Genomic DNA, 13527 nt, shown 5'->3' with positions numbered 1-13527 from the left:
AAAAAGGTCAGAATAAAAAAATCCTTCTCAATTCTGAAGCTTGCAGTATGTAATGATTCCAAATGTAGTGAACTTCTTAGAGTAGAAACACTTTCTATTCATATAGAAAAAATTAGAAGCAAAATTAGCTTGAAATTGAAGTGAGGATTTCCCAGATGAAAATGATCCATGCACTAGTTAAATTTAACCCCTCTGTGGTCCCAGCATTCACCAGTGATTTATAGAGCTAAATGGTTTGAATTCATGTTTTTAAAATAGCTCTAAAGTGTTTGTTTTGTCTCATTATTGTAATCTAGGCACTTCCGAGGAGTATCAGAGGGGAGATATTAAATTTAAAAAAATATACATAGACAACAGATAACTTAGGATAAACATCAGATGTAAGCTTAAAGATTATAGAGAGAAAAGGGAAAGACAGTTGTCTAGGATAAAGGAACAAATGATCTAGAGATGTTATTATTACCAAAGTGAAAATTTAATCTTACTTCCCAACAGGAAAAGTGACAACTTCAACAGCAAAGGTTAAAAACAGAAAAAAAAGACCACATCAGAGTGTACCATAGAGTTTTCCACAAGGCAAGCATTTTCCTGATTCTAAAATCAAGAAAAGTTTTATAGGGTTGCTCATTATTTTTTTTTAAGTATATAAAGTGTGACACTGTGGATAATTATCTTACCTTGGGATATGCAGATGCAATATTTTAAAAATCATTGCTTTTATTTGCTCATCATAAAAGCACAGGCTGTAGAAGAGTTGAGGCTGTTCAGGGAGCAGGAGTAGGCCAGGGGTGTACTCCAGGTACTTTAGACTCAGCCTGGCCGGGGCAGGGGCATCATTCTCCTCTGTTGCTCCTACAAATGACTTCTTATGGAGCCTGAGGGTTTGCTATCATCACCTCTGCACCTTCTCTGAGCAGGTTACCCTGAAAGCAGATAATCATTTTACTTAGCATAAAAGAATGGAAAGTTTAGGAATCTTTTCAGCCACTTTTCTTTTTTCAAATTTGTGCTGTGTACTAGATAGATTGCAAAGCAACAGGATATACATGATGTCATTCTTTGAATCAGTTTACTTGAACATTTCGGGGGGGGAGGTAAGCGTTTTAAAGCAATTTCATGGGTAATTTGAAATATATTTAGACTTCAAAAGGTGTAAAGCTTTTTGTGGAATAAAAAATGCACATGATTGTGATGAGCACCAGGTGATATGTGGAATTGTTGAATTACTATAATGTGTACCTGAAACTAACACTGTATGTTAGTTCACTGGGATTAAAATAAAAACTTAAAACAATAAAAGAGTGCACACGAATGTTAAAAAAGAAGACATAAGAGAAACTTCTAACTTTTTTGTATGCTACTTTAGACTATTTCTCCCAAACCCAATCTGTGCTTCAAGTCTTCCTTTGTTTGTCACAGAGACATTCATTAGACACAAATAAACAGCCCTTTTTTTACATGGTTTATAAAATTGAAATGATTTCATCTCTGTAGAGAGGTCCAGGCAAAGCTACATTCTCTGATAAATACCCAGAAATGTAAATGAGATTCGAGCAATGTATGAAATGTAACCATTGTAATAGGTTTATTAGTTGTTGTAGTAGTTTTTTTTTTTTAATATATGTTCTTTAGAAGAAAGTATACTGTGGAATTTGGGAGGATAGATTTTGAAGTCAGATTAGCCTCATCTCTGGCATGTGATGGTTGTATGACCTTTGGAATAGTCATTACCTCTCTGTGCTTCAGTTTCATTGATGTATAAAATAAAGAAAATGGGGCTCCCGGGTGGTGTAGTTGATTGTCAGACTCTTGGTTTCATGAAGCTCAGGTCATGATCTCAGGGCCATGAGATCCAGCCCATGTTGGGCTCTTTCTCAGTGCAGAGTCCCTCTCTCCCTCTGCCCCTCTGGCTCATTCTCTTTCTTTCTCTATCTCAAATAAGTAAATTAATCTTTAAAATAACAAAAATGTTACCAACATCATGAGTTTAGGGGATGGTTAAATAAGATAATACACGTGAAACACTCTGCAAAATACCTGATACATAGAAACATGTAAGCTATTATTGTTTTTTTTTGTAAGCTATTATTGTATATGAATATTTAGAGCATATAGAAATTATTGGGAAAGATCACCTATACTCTCTACTCTCAATATGCAAGGCCAACTTCTGTGTATATGCCTGTGTGTGTATGTGTAGTGTGTGTGTGTTTCAGGTATGAACTCCTAAAATTTCATCATCTTGGAGAAGATTTCACTTCTCTTAACAATGAATACTGAGGACTTCTCCAGCGATCATGGGAAAACCATGTTTATTAATTTACAAATAAGCACACATTGGGATGGCCACATAAAATTGTAATTTTATAATATATATACATTTATAAGTGTTTAATTACTTACTTAAAGATTATTTATAAAGTCAATAAAATAACTGTTGAATGCCTACTAATTTCCAGGCACTGAACTAGATTCTAGAAATATGGTAAGGGATGAAATAGACAAGGTCTCTTCCTCGTAGACATTCTAGAAGAGAAATGGACAGTAACCAAGTAGATAGAAACATACAGGGGTTATATATTGTGCTCTGAGGGCAATAACAATGGACTTGATATGATGAGTAACAGGTGATCTTCCTTTAGTCAGAATAGTCAAGAAAGGCCTTTCTGAATAGAGAATATTTGAAATAAAACCATACAAGTTTGGAATAAAGAAGCTGTGGTCTATATATACAATGGAATATTACTCAGCCATTAGAAAGGATGAATACATACCATTTGCCTCCACATGGATGGAACTAGAGGGTATTATGCTGAGTGAAATAAGCCAATTGGAGAAGGACAATATAAGAAATAGTAAAAGGGACCATAAGGGAAAGAGAAACTGAATGGGGAAAAATTAGAGAGGAAGACAAACCATGAGAGACTCCCAACTCTGGGAAACAACGGGTTGCCAAAGGGGAGGTGGATGGGGGGATGGGGTGATTGGGTGATGAGTACTGAGGAGGGCACTTGATGGGATGAGCACTGGGTGTTAGACTGTATATTGGCAAATTGAATTTAAATTTAAAAAATTTTTAAAAGAAATAAAACCATACAAGTTTGGAGAAAAGAATCCCAGGGAAAAGGGGGAAAGTTTGCAAAGATTCTAACAAGGGAATGTACTTATTGTGCTTTGCAAAGAAACTGAAAGGACAATTAGCCTGGCTGGAATTTAGGAAACATAGGGGAGAGTGAGACCAAATGAGATTGAAGAAGTAGACTGAGGACAGCCTATCAAGAGCTTCCATTGGACATGGAAAGGAATTGGTATTTATTCTAATTATAATTAGAAGCCACTGTGAGCTTTATGCAAGGGGGCTGATGTGATCCAGTTATAGTGAAGAAAATGTTTAGTGGGGGATGATAGAAGTTTTTGTTAGGAGATTGCTACAGTAATACAGTCAATAGGTGTTGAACTTGGAACAAGGTGATGATGATGGAGAAGATTTGAGATACATTTTAGAGGTTGAAGCAAGTGTTCTTATTTATTGTTTGGATATGGAGTAGGAAGTGATAGGGAAGAAAGGGAGAAGATAAAGGAGGATTCAAAGATGACTTAGTTTCTAGCTTGAGAGTTTGATCAATTTGATCCCATTTATTGACATAGGGAATACTATGGGAACAGGTTTAGGAGAGAAAAGTGTTCTATAACAGACAAGTTAAGCTTGTGACATTTATGGACTCTCCAAATGGAAACAAGTTAGGTAGTTGAGGAAAATGAGTTTTAACTTCAGAGCAAAGGATAGAGATATTAATTCAGGATCATCACCATAACCATTGCATGTAAATATATGGATCTAGATGAGCGTACCTAGGAACAGGGTGTAGAGAAGAAAGGAAGGTCTAGAACCAAAACTTGAGAAACTCCAAACATTTCCATTTAGAGATGGAGTATCCTTGAAAGAAAATAAGGAGGAAAATGGCCAGTGGGGAAGAAGAAAAACCAATAAAGAAAGGTAATATGTGATAACCAACAGAGGAGACTATTTCAATAAGTCTTTTTTAAAAGATTTTATTTATTCATGAGAGACACAGAGAGAGGCATAGGGAGAAGCAGGCTCCCTATGGGGAGCCTGATGGGCCTCGATCCTGAACCTGGATCATGCCCTTAGCCAAAGGCAGACGCTCAACCCCTGAGCCACCCAGGCACCTATTTCAAGAAGCCTTGTGGTCAAGCTGAGAATGTTAGGTGTTATTAGAGGTGCTCATTAGATTTGGCTACAAGGAGGTGGGCTGCTTGACCTTAGCAACTGCAATTTCAGTGAAATAATAGGGGTAGAAAATAAGATTCTAAGGCACTGGTCTTCAAGTGTGGTTCCCAGAGTAGCAATATCAACAACACCTGGGAGCTTGTTAAAAGTGCCAATTCTCTGCTCTCCCCAACCCAGATCATTAACTCTGGGGGCAGTGTCCAGAAGCCCATGGTTTAACAACTCCTCCAGGTGATCCTAATGTATTAGTTATGTTATATATCTGAACCCTTTGTTCTATGGGGTGAGTTTCAAAAGAGAACCAAAGGATTTTATCAAGAATGTGTAAACATCTAAGAAACGTAACTTTAAAAATATTTCAGTTACTTTGAATGGATTCTGGCGCATAAACGCCCTCATAGAACAGCATGAATTCCTGGATTTATTCTTTAATCAGATAACTTTACCTTTTTTGAGCATTTGTTTAGTTACTAAAAGATTTAAAATTCCAGGGGCACCTGGGTGGCTCAGTGGTTGAGCGTCTGCCTTTGGCTCAGGCGGAGATCCCGGGGCCTGGGATGGAGGTCCTCATTGGACTCCCCACAGGGAGCCTGCTTCTCCCTCTGCCTGTGTCTCTGCCTCTCTGTGTGTGTGTCCCTCATGAATAAACAAAATCTTCTAAAAAAATTTTACATTCCAATTTTAAGATGGTCACTGTTGTGTACTGCTCTGAGATATTGTCAAAGAAAGATAGTATGACATTAGAAGAGATTAAATATACTGGGAGGCCAAAGTGAAGTTTTAAGATGACACCAAAAATGAGGAAAGTGCAATGAAAAGAGAGCAGTTGGAAGGGGATATATGAAATGTCCCAGGACTAATCAAATGGAAGCATTGGATACACATAATCGAAAAGTTGTATGGATTTGGCTGCTCGGTGGACAGGAAATGTGTATTACAACTGTGAGCACTGCTCACCTTCACCTGCTGGTCTCAATCGGTGCATGCCTCCCATACCATATGAGACAAATTTGCCTTTCAGTTTCAAGACAATATCCTACCTCCTTTTCAATAAACATCAGATAGTCTCAGGGATAGATTCTTGACATCTTTATACTATATTTATTCACAGGAACTATAGCATATTAATTGCCACTAAATTCAAGCACTGGAGTTACTGTTAGCTCTTTAAAAGATTGTATTACTATCTTTAAAATACAGTTTAAAAAAATAAAATAAAATACAGTTTATCACCAAATACCTAAAATACCATAACCTTTTATTATTGTTAACTATTCAGGGCAGCCCGGGTGGCTCAGTGGTCTAGCACTGCTTTCAGCCCAGGGTGTGATCCTGGAGACCCAGGATGGAGTCCCACGTCGGGCTCCCTGCATGGAGCCTGCTTCTCCCTCTGCCTGTGTCTCTGCCTCTTTCTGTCTTTCATGAATAAATAAATAAAATATCAAAAAAAAAACTTAAAAAAAAACTATTCAGACCTGTGTCATAACTTACGTTGGTTGGGTCAGTTTTCGATGTGATTTTGTTTTAGTTCTTTTTTGGTTTAATTGCTTATATAATTGTAATAATACTTCATGTGCAACTTTATTTGCTATACATTTCACATAACAAACATTCTCCGTGTTGTTATAAATGGTCCATATGTATGAATTTACCAGCTACAAAATATTCTGAAGTTTTTCTTGGCCGTTTTCCAGTTGTTGAAATTATCGGGGTTTTCCTCATATTTTTGGATATTATGATGCTAGATGAGGATATTTATGTATAGAGCTTTGCTCCATATTTGGGAATACTTCCTTGGTATAAATTCCCCAAAGTAAAATCAATGGTTTTGTCAGTTTAAAACTTGTGGGAATCAGATGCCAAGAGGGAGTTATAAGTGCAAGAGATTTATAGGGAGGTACCTGTGAAAGATACACAGTAGAGGGCGTAGGAGGAGGCAAGGAGGGAGTCCCCATAATATAGGTCAGACACCTGTGAAAGGATAGAGGGAGAGAAGGAGACTTGTTTGGGGGAATTCTCAGCCCGTGGTGGAGCTCTGAGAAAGTCTTTCCCAGCCCAAAAGAGGCATTGTGGTGATTGTTCATAGAAGTGTTCTATGTTAGGCAGGAATGGGCAAGCCTGGTACCCCTACCATACTCTGTCAGCTGCCAGGTTAGAGCATCACCTTGGATCAAATGTTGCAGCAGATTATGAAGGTGCTGCAGCAAAAGGCTGTCAGCTAATTGTATTCCTCCCACTGAATTGCAACTTCTTTCTGGATGTTCCATGAATTCCCCTGTAGAAGTGGTATTTCGAGTTATAATGTAGCATCAGATTATTTCCCAAAGGTCTGTAAAAGTTCACACTGTAATACCCATGGTCTATTACCAACTTTCACTATCATCAACAGTAATCCTAAGTATTTTGAAAGATAAAATTGTTTCTTTCATATGTGTTTCTTGATTAGTAATGATGTGATTTTCCCCCATTGCTTTGTTAATGGGGTATCTTTCCTTTCTATTGATTCACATCTTAATGGAGGCGGAATATTATTGTGGATTCATACTAATTAGTTTAATATTTGGTGTTAACACGTAGTATTCTGGTTTTTGTTTGCCTTTACTTTTTAATTAAATATAGAGGGATTTAATTTTTTAGTGATTTTTGTCTCTCACTCCATAGACTTGAAAACCACTTGTTTTCTTTTATTTTGTAATTATTTTATATGAGACTCCATGTAAGAATTTATATTGATATGAATGTGATTTTACTATATCCCTAGTTGCCAATTAATATTTTCAGTTTCCTTTCTTGAATAAACTTTCCTTTCTCCATAGGTTTTTGTTAGAGCATCAGTGAGTTCAGATTCCCATGAACAGTGTATCAGAGCACCCATTATCCTGATCCTATTATATTAGATTTCATTTAAAAAAAAAGATTTTATTTATTCATTCATGAGAGACAGAGGCAGAGAGAGAAGCAGGCTCCATGCAGGGAGCCCGACGTGGGACTTGATCCCGGGTCTCCAGGATCACGCCCTGGGCTGAAGGCAGGCGCTAAACCGCTAAGCCACCCAGGGATCCCATTAGATTTCATTGATCTCTTCACCTGTGCAGAACCAGTGAGGATAATTGTATTTCATTGTTATTTAATTTGCATGGTCCTGACTGCTAGTGACACTGAGCATCTTTTCATTTATTTGTTCATTCATGCAAGAAATATTTATTGAATGACATGGCAAAAACAGAATGACAAAGATCCCTTTTCATAGGATAGAATACTTAGATTTGTTAAATACTAGCTTTATCTTTCTTCGTGAATTAATCATTCACGTATTAAAATAATTTTTTTCTACTGCTTTTGGTCTTTTTCTTACTGTCGATTGAATCTTCTTGGCATACTGAAAATACTGTCCTTCTTCTAGTTTATGCAATGTTAATATTTCTCCCAGCTTTTGACATAATAGAAGGTCTAAATTTTAAGGTAACTAAATCTGTCAAATGTGGTCATATCTCATTCTGACATACAACTAAATAACATATCATTAATATAGCATAGTGTGGAACAACACAACATGATACAATGTGATATGATGTGATAGAGCATGAGAATATGAGCACTTGCTTGACCCCTAGGACATCCAAATGTTTTGCTATCCCCACAGCACCATCTTATTTTTTAAAGTTTTCATTTTAATTCCAGTTAGTTAACACACAGTGTTATATTAGTTTCAGGTGCACAATATAGTGATTCTCCACTTCTGTACAACACTTGGTGCTCATCACAAGTGTGCCCCTTAATGCCCATCACCTATTTCACCCATCCCTCCATTCCCCCCCCCCACCCGGTAACCATCAGTTTGTTCACTATAGTTAAGAATCTGTTTAGGTTTGTCACTTTCTTCCCTCTTTGCTCATTTGTTTTGTTTCTTAATTCCACATATGAGTGAAATCATATGGTATTTGTCTTTCTCTGACTGATTTCACTTGGCATTATATTCTCTAACTCCATCCATGTTGTTGAAGATTGGAAGAAATGGCAAGATTTCATTCTTTTTTATGGCTGAATATATTCCATTACATACACACATACACACCCACGCACACACACTTGGGCTGCTTCCATATCTTGGCTATTGTAAATAATGCTGTTCTAATCATAGGCACGTGTATCCCTTTGATTTAATGTTCTTGTATCCTTTGGGTAAAATGCCCAGTAATGTGATTGCTGGACCATAGGGTAGTTCTATTTCTGAGGACCCTCCATACTGTTTTCCAGAGTGGCTGCACCAGTTTGCATTCCCGCCAACAGTGCAGGAGGGTTTTTTTTTCTCCACATCCTCGCCAACACCTGTTGTTTCTTGTGTTACTGATTTTAGCCATTCTGACTGGTGTGAGGTGATAGCTTATTGCAGTTTTGATTTGTATTTCCCTGATGATGAGTGATGATCATCTTTTCATGTATCTGTTGGTCATCTGGATGTCTCTTTACTTCTAAGAAGTTACAAAACTCAACACCCCCAAAACAGAAATGTCTGTTCATGTCTTCTGCCCATTTTTAATTGGATTTTTTGTTTTGGGGGTGGACATCCTTGTCGTGTTTTTTTTTTTTTTTTCCTTGTCTTGTTCCTGACCTTAGGGGAAAGGTTCAGAGTTTTTCCCCATTGAGAATTATGTTAACTGTGGGTTTTTCATATATGGCCTTTATTATGTTGAGGTATATTTCCCATAAACCTACTTAGTTGAGGGGTTTTGTTTAAAAAAAAGATTTTGGCCAGCCCGGGTGGCCCAGCGGTTTAGCGCTGCCTTCAGCACAGGGCATGGTCCTGGAGACCTGGGATCAAGTCCCACGTCAGGCTCCCTGCATGGAATGGAGCCTGCTTCTCCCTCTGTGTCTGTGCGCGTCTCTCTCTCTCTCTCTCTCTGTCTCCCATGAATAAATAAATTAAATATTTAAAAAATTTTATTCATTTACTTGACAGAGAGCACAAGCAGGGGGAGCAGCAGGCAGAGTTTTTCCCCATTGAGGATTATGTCCTTAATCCCAGGACCCCAGATCATGAGTTGAGCCATCCAGGCACCCCTGAGGGTTTTTATCATGAATGGATATTGTACTTTGTCACATGCTTTTTCTGCATCTATTGAAATAATCATATGGTTCTTATCTTTTCTCTTTTTGATGTATCACATTGATTAATTCACAAATACTGAACCACCCTTGCAACCCAGGAATAAATCCCACTCAGTTGTGTTGAATGATTTTTTTAAAATGTATTGTTGAAATTGGTTTCCTAGTATTTTGTTGAGGATTTTTGCATTTATGTTCATCAGGGATATTGGACTATAGTTCTTTTTTTTTGTGGTGTCTTTATCTGGCTTTGGTATCAGGGTAATGCTGGCCTCATAGAGTGAATAGAAGTTTTCCTTCCTTTTCTATTTTTTGGAATAGTTTGGGAAGAATAGGTATTAATTCTTCTTTAAATGTTTGGTAGAATTCACCTGTGAAGTCATCTGGTCCTGGACTTTTGTTTGTTGAGTGTTTTTTGATTAATGGTTCCATTTCTTTGCTGGTTATTGGCATGTTCAAATTTTTTTCCTTTTTTGTTTTTGGTAGTTTATATGTTTCTAGGAATTTATCCATTTCTTCTAGGTTGTCCAATTTGTTGGGATATAGTTTTTCATAGTATTCTCATATTCCTTTGTATTTCTATGGTTTCTATGGTGTTCTATGGTTGTTATTTTTCCTCTTTCATTTCTGATTTTGTTTATTTGAGTCTTCTCTCTTTTTTTATTGAGTCTCACTAAGGGTTTATCAATTTTGTTTATCTTTTTAAAGAACCAGCTCCTGGTTTCATTGATCTGTTCTATTGTTTTTTTAGTTTCTATTTTTTTAAATTTCTGCTCTATTATTATTTTCTTCCTTCTATTGGTTTTCTATTTTATTTGTTCTTGGTTTTGTAGCTCCTTCAGGTTTGAAGTTAGGTTGTTTGAAATTTTCTCTTGTTCTTGATGCGGGTCTTGTATTGTTATAAAGTTACCTTTCAAAATAGCATTTTCTGCATCCCAAAGATTTGGACCATTGTGTTTTCATTTTCATATGTCTCTGTGTATTTTTTTATTTCTTCTTTGATTTCTTGATTAGCCCATTCATTGTTTAGTAGCAAGTTATTTAACTTCCGTGTATTTTTGTTCTTTCCAGATTTTTTCTTGTGGTTGATTTTTGGTATTATAGCATTGTTGTCTTTAAAGATGCATGGTATGCCTTCAATCTTTCTGAATTTGTTGAGACTTGTTTCATTGCTTAATGTGTGATCCATTCTGGGGAATATTCCATGTGCACTTGAAAAATATGTATAGTCCATGGTTTTAGGATAGAATGTTCTGAATATATCTGTTAGATCCATCTAGCCCAATGTGCCATTCAAAGCCACTGTTCCCTTATTGATTTTTTGGACGATCTCTCCATTGTTATAAGTGATGTCTTAAAGTCTCCTACTATTATTGTATTACTATCAATTACTTTCTTTGTGTTTGTTAAGGGGTGCTTTATGTATCTGGGTGCTCCCATGTTGGGTGCAGAAAATTTACAATTGTTATATCTTTTTGTTTGATCGTGCCCTTTATGATTATGTAGTGTCCTTCTTTGTCTCTTGTCAGTCTCTTTTTTTAAGTCTACTTTATCCAATATAAGTATTGCTACCCCAGCCTTCTTTTCATGTCCATTTGCATGATAAATGTTTTTCCATCTATTCACTTTTTTTTCCCCATCTCTTCACTTTCAACCTGCATGTGACTTTGGGTCTAAAATGAGTCTCAGCATATAGATGAGTCTTGGTTCTTTTTATCCATTCTGTCACCCTATGTCTTTGTATTGGAGCATTTAGTGCATGTACATTCAAAGTAATTATTGATAGTTATGTACTTATTGCCATTTTGTTCTTTGTTTTATGGTTGTGTTTGAAGGTCTTCTCTGTTTCTCCTCTTGCTCTCTTGCGATTAGCTGACACTCTTCCTGATATACTTGGATTCCTTTGCTTTATTTTTTTCCATATCTATTACCAGTCTTTTGACTTGTTACGATTAGTCTTAAGATAACATTTTGTGCACCTAACAGTCTACATTAAGTTGATGGTCACTTAAGTTAGAACCCACTCTAAAAGCACTAAATTTTTATCCTCCCCCCTACATTTTAGGTATATAGTATCATACTTGACATCATTTTATTTTGTGAATCCCTTGGCTGATTTGTGTAGATACACTTAATTTCACTGTTTTGTGTTTCCTATTTTTCTTACTCCTGCTTATGGTCTTCCCTTTCCACTCAAATAATCTACTTTAACATGTTTTGTAAGGCTGGCTTAGTGGTGATAAATTTCTTAACCTTTTTGTTTGTCTAGCTGTTTTCTTATCTCTTGCTGCTTTTAAAATTCTCCCATTATCTCTAATTTTTGCCATTTTAATTACTATGTATCTTGGTGTGGACTCTTGGGTTGATTTTGTTGGGGGCTCTCTATACTTCCTAGATCTGGGTATATGTTTCCTTCCCCAGATTAGGGAAGTTTTCAGCTATTATTTCTTTAAATAAACTTTGTTCCCCCTTTTCTCTCTCTCCTCCTTCTGGGATCCCTAAACTGCAAATGTTATTATGCTTGATGGTGTCGCTGATTTCCCTTAATCTATTCTCATTTTTAGCATTATTTTTCACTCTCCTGTTCAGCTTAATTGCTTTCCATTACTCTGTCCTCCGGGTCGCTGGTCTATTCTGCTTCCCCTAGTCTACTGTTTATTCCCTCTAGTGTGTTTTTAATTTCAGTTATTGAGTTCTTCATCTCTGATTGGTTTTTTTTTTTATGTTTTCTATCCCTTTGTTGAGGGTCTCACTGAGAACCTCTGCTCCTTGCTCAAGTCCAGTGAGTATCTTAATGACCATTACTTTCAATTCTCTATCAAGCATATTACTTATGTCCATTTTATTTACCTCTCGTTCTGTGATTTTGTCCTCTTCTTTCATTTGTGACATATACCTCTTTCTCCTCATTTCGTGTAACTTGCCGTGTCTGTTTCTTTGTGTTAGGAAGGTTAGCTACATCTTCTGCTCTTGATAGTGGTGGCCTTAGGAAGAAGAGGTCTTGTAGTGGCCTGCAGTGCAGTGTCCCCAGTTCAGCAGAACCTGATGCTTCAGGGGTGTCACCTATGTGTGTTGTGTATGCCCTACTGTTGTGGTTGAACCATTTTTGTCTTCAGTCCAGTTGACTACAGTGCCTTCAGTCCAGTTGACTACAGTGCCTCTCTTTGTTATGGGCAGAGTTTGGGCCGGGCGTAGTTAATGGGACATTCTAGAACCACCTTGGGCTGTAGTTGGATCAGACCAGGCATTTACCATACTTATAGTAGAACTGAACTGTAGGGTTCTCTCCCTGTGTTGTCCCCTGGGAGGCTTTCATTGGTGGTGACAGGGCCTACAGCCAGGCCAGATGTCTGCCCCCAGCCCACTGCTGGAGCTGCAATCTAACTGGTGTGTGTAGTTATCTTCCCCTCTCCCCAGGGCAGCAGTCACTTTGGAGTGGTGCTGGCTCCTATCAGGGCTGCTTACACACTGCCATGTTTATGGCACTGCTTTGGAGGGACTCCTGCTAAGGGTTTGTTGGATGGGGAGGGTCCTCACAAGAATGTGGGAGTGGGGCATGTGGTGTTAGCAGGTCTGTGCAAGTCTATTATGAAAGGGGACCTCCAGCAGCTTTGGGGAACTGCTGAGGGCTGTTTGAGGGGGTAAGATCCACAAAAGAGTGTAGGGGCAGTGAGTGTGAGCAAGCTAGATGGAGAGTGTTCAAGCTGCTGTGGTTCCTGCAAATGTTTGTATATCTAGGTTAGGGACTGGGGATGAAAATGGTGCCTGCCAGCTCTTTTGTTCTTGGAGAAGTCTCCTAAATATTCCTGCCTCTCCAGTACTCATTCTGAGTTTAATAAATAAATTTCCCTGTATACCCCAGGCATTTTTCAAACTCCCACTTTTATATTATATTTCTGTGGAGCTTTGTTAAGCTGTCTCTTTAAGTGTGGGAACTCAGATTCCTATAGTCCTCCAGCTCCCCCTGAGCTAATAAGCCCATTGATTTTTAAAGTTCCAAGTGATAAGCCCCACTGACTGTAAGAACTCATGAAGTGAAGCCCCTATGGTTTTCAAAGCCGAATGTTATGGGGATTTGTCTTCCCAGTGTGGGGCCCCCATGCTTGGGGTACCTGATGTGGGGTCTGCTCCTTCATGCCCGAGGTGTGACTCCCTCCTGTGGACAGTCT

General features: G+C 37.8%; 1 long non-coding RNA gene across 2 annotated transcripts in view; it reads right to left on the bottom strand.

Annotated features, from left to right (window-relative positions):
- The window catches only part of LOC140627506 (uncharacterized), a 145254-nt gene that overhangs the window by 64414 nt on the left and 67313 nt on the right, over positions 1-13527 (bottom strand). For both annotated transcript variants that reach the window (XR_012026214.1, XR_012026213.1), the window contains exon 3: positions 678-923. This is a non-coding gene — a long non-coding RNA (uncharacterized lncRNA). The remainder of the gene's footprint in view (positions 1-677; positions 924-13527) is intronic.

Source organism: Canis lupus, chromosome X, assembly GCF_048164855.1.
Source record: "Canis lupus baileyi chromosome X, mCanLup2.hap1, whole genome shotgun sequence".
In the NCBI taxonomy this organism is placed as follows: Eukaryota; Metazoa; Chordata; class Mammalia; order Carnivora; family Canidae; genus Canis; species Canis lupus.
The sequence above is the reverse complement of the archived record's forward strand: the minus strand, read 5'-3'. Positions and strand labels throughout refer to the sequence as shown.